The sequence below is a fragment of the Silurus meridionalis genome, chromosome 1, assembly GCF_014805685.1.
Source record: "Silurus meridionalis isolate SWU-2019-XX chromosome 1, ASM1480568v1, whole genome shotgun sequence".
NCBI lineage: Eukaryota > Metazoa > Chordata > Actinopteri > Siluriformes > Siluridae > Silurus > Silurus meridionalis.
The window spans coordinates 3,856,165-3,860,423 of record NC_060884.1 but is presented as its reverse complement, the minus strand read 5'-3'; positions in this window follow the sequence as shown (position 1 = coordinate 3,860,423).

Genomic DNA, 4,259 nt, shown 5'->3' with positions numbered 1-4,259 from the left:
ACCAGGCCGTCAGTCAATCAGAGGCTGCTGCAGCCTCATACGGCACTGTGTCTTGGGAGGAGGAGTACCCTGCCTCCCCAGTAATTAACCAGAGAGACCAAAATTGAGAGTGATTGGGAGAGAAAATAGTGTTAGTGGTGCTGTTAGTGGTGGTGGTGGTGATTATTGGGGGGCATATTTGGTGGAAGATTTGCCTAAACTGTACACTAGCAAATTGCATCTCTGAATTGCATCTTCAGTCAATTTACAAAAGTTTTAATTCTAATCTTGATTTTTATATTCATAAATTTGTGATATCATTCTTAGATTCTTGCTAGCATTTTAAAATAAGCTGACTAAACAGATCTTGTGTAAAATTCAGTATTTAAATGACCCTTAGACCTATCTCTACCTTCATAAAAACCATTACGTACATACTTACCCGAGTCAAATTCAAATAATTCCTTGAAAGTCACTGATATTGTTAGCTAGCTGACTCAAAAGCAAACCTGACAGGATTCCAGAGAGGTATTTCGAAGTCATATTCATAGATATGTCATATTATACTGATAATGCTAGCTAGCCGGTAAACACAAAGCTATCCTGACAGAATTTCTGAGAGAAAACTTCCATTGTGTTCCTAAATCTACATAATGTTTATTGATGATGCTAGTTACTTGGTAAACAATTTAATGTAGCAGGATTTCTGAGAGGGAATTCATGCCATGTTTCTAAATGTTTACAATTTGCCGTTTCAGTGGAAATGCTAGGCAGCTGGTGAAAAAAACTAACCTGAGATAACTTCTGAGATAAATAAAAAATCGAGGCAAATTCAAACGTTCATGATATTCAGTGATAACACTAGCTTAATAACTTGTATTCTCTTGGTTTATATTAAAAATAAATGTTTATCTTTATTGGAAATGCTGGGTAGCTGGCTAGCAAGCAAACGTGAAATTTAATGAGAGGGATTTTATTTATTAGATCGTGAATGTTCATAATCTCAGCTAACAAGCTAATCTGACAGGAATGTTGAATGTTATATACAGTAATCCCCCGCTTTTACCGCGGTTCGAATCTTGCACCCCTGTCAATAAACTTGTTTTTATAGAGTTTTATGTTGAAATAAATAAATATATTAACAGAAAATATCATTATCAATTTTGAAATGAAGTAAAATGTTAATACAGTACAGCACTGTATACATAAAATAGCATTTTTGGGGAGTCGTCCGTTTTGGAACGTAAACGGGGGATCACTGTTCGGCGATATTTGTTTTCTTGATAATGCGAACATGCTAGCTAATAAGCAACATCAGTTGTGAGAGGAATTGTATTAATATTTACAGATTACTTTAGCTAGCTGTCCAATAACAGGAACTATTAGGTGATAATTTTTACCTTTTTTTTGTTACACTCTGAAATGTTCATTTCTAATCTTCACTAGTAAAACTAACTAACATACTGTATGTAAGCCATTTAATACTCCTTGCTATTAGCTAGCTGGCAACCACCAGCTAAGCTGTCATGATATTACATCTTACAATCATGAAAATTACATCTTATTTAAAGACTATGTGATGATTGAGATAGAGAACATTCATATGGGTTATATAGCTGTTGTAATTTCTTCTTCTTCCCAGGAACTGTGAGCTTTGTCATTTCCTCTCGTATGTAAACACAGAATACACAAAAAGAACACACACACACACACACACACACACACTCAGGGAGAAACCCTGCTAACACCCAGTTGCTCTGATGCCCGTTCTTCCTCAGCATGGCAACATGTGCATCTCGCTGTGAGAAATGTTGATTTCTTTCGCTAATTTGTTAATTGGTTTTCCTCCATTACAGCCCTCCTCCCTGTCCGCTAATGTCGCCGGACACTGCGAGATGGAAATTGGTTAAAAAACGATAATGAAAGATAGATATTGAAATAAATAAAACTGGAACGTTCCCCGAGGACCCGAAACGGAGAAACTTATCTGCTCCGTCTGCTGATACAAAATAATTAAGCGAATTAAGCGAACAAAAGGGCTGGCAAGAGCTCTGTCTAATGGCGTATCTCTCAACCTGTGGCTAAATACAGCATCCATGCTGATACAATTCAGAAGCCCATCGAGGCCAAACTCTACAAACCCTGGTAATATAAACATGGCTGATCTGGCCTGTAAAACGAGATAAAAAAAAAAAAAAACTGTTGACGGATTTCGAACAGAGGTGTTAAAGCTAAACTTGAGGATTTTTTTTTATCACTAATTATTGTGTATATATATATATATATATATATATATATATATATATATATATATATATATATATATATATATATATCGTGAGTTATGAGTTACCTTATGCAAGAATTTCGAAATGTTTCCTGAAATTAAAAAATACAGAAATAATTCATTTTAATGAACTTGTTTATAAAACACTTCCATAAGTTAATTCATTTGAGGTATTTATAAAAAAAGACACATTCAAAAAATATTAAAGAAAGACAGGTAAGACAGTAACGGGAAATGTTTTTTTTTTTTCGTTATTTTTATTTATTTTTTTTGCAAAACTACATAATTTATATTCATTTATATCCATCCATTATATACATAATCTATTTAATTGTCTGACTTTTATTGTAAAGAATTTTTTTTTTAAAAAGGTGCCTTAAATTTAGATTATAATTAATGTATATTTTATATGTTTATTAACAGAATTCAAAAACTTTGCACCCTGATTTTGTTCATATTTTGTTCATTCTTTTACATTTTAGCCTGAAGTTTTATTCCTAGAAATGATTTGTTGTAGTAAAAGACGTAAGTGTTTGGAGTATTACTTTAAAATAAAAGAAATGTAAGAAATGTTACAAAATGATTCACGAGATCCAGCAATTGTGTGTGTGTGTGTGTGTGTGTGTGTGTGTGTGTGTGTGTGTGTGTGAGAGACAATGGTGAGACCAGATGCCAGCAAACAATAGTAATCATGAGTGGGCTGTAGAAAAAGTGTCCACAGTATAGGAATTTGAGTCATTTCTGGCTTCAGTGAAGACATCAGGACAAAAAAAAACAATAAAGAGAGAGCGAGAGAAGGAAAGAGAGAGCAAGAGAGAGAGGGAAAGAGAGAGAAAGAGATAGTAAAAAAAAAAATCTTTAACAATTCAATATGCTCGGAACTGATCTCAGCTGACAGTGGCGGTTTGTCTGTAGTTCAGGTTAATTAGCTGCTGCTTATTTTTAATGAACTTCATGCAGTTGTTTGCTTGTATAATCAAGGCACAGAAGCAGAACCGCAAGCTAAGGTGCCAAAAATAAGCTGACAAAAGCACGGGCCCGCCTCACCAGGCTCGCTCTAAATGTGAAAGCCAACTGCCTGCTTCATAAAACTCGCTTAGCTCGCTCAAACAAAATGGACTGTAAAGTTCGTTAGATGGAAATATTAAAAAAGAATTAAGCTAATGGAGGTAAAATTAAAAGAAATGAGCCAACAAACATATCACGCCAAAAATGGCTCCGCTCTGACAGCTAAGATTCCTAATGACGGACTACGTTCGGGGAAAAAAAAAAATTAAATGGCGTTCCGTGCTTAAATTTCTTTGAAAAGTAATGACCCATGGACGATGCACACTCCAGGCATTTTGTGGGGAGCAGGAGGGGAGGAGAGAGAGAAAGAGAGAGAGGAGAGAGAGTAACAAAGAGAAATGTCCTGCAGTAAGGGTTAGGTGATTAGGTGATTTGGAAGACCAGGATGGGGGTAGAGGGGCCAAGCAGGCATCACAGGAGTGCTGAAAAGGGTAAAGAGGACAAGATAAAGCAAGTGAAAGTAGGCTTAGGTTAAGATATTTAGATATTGCCCATTTTTCCTTCTTCTAACGCATCATCTTGACAAAATGTTGATGCCTAATATATTCCACTCACTAACAGGTGCCATGATGAAGAGATAGTGTTATTCCCTTCATAATGGTCATAATAATATAATGTCATAATGTTATAAGACCTGTACATAACCTATAAACCTATACCTAGGGGGCATTCAATGATCCACTCATCCCAAAGGTGTTCAATCAGATTGAGGTCAGATATCTCAGGAGATCTTCCACTCCAACCGATGGACACCACATGTTCACGTTGTGCACAAAATCACTGTGATGCTGTAACAGGTTCGGTCGAGTGACTGGGAAATGTAATGCTACCACATCCCAAACATCTTATACAATTGTGTGCCTCCAAATTTGTGGTAATGCTTTGGAGACGAAGCACATGTATGGAAAAGTCCCAATATGTTTTT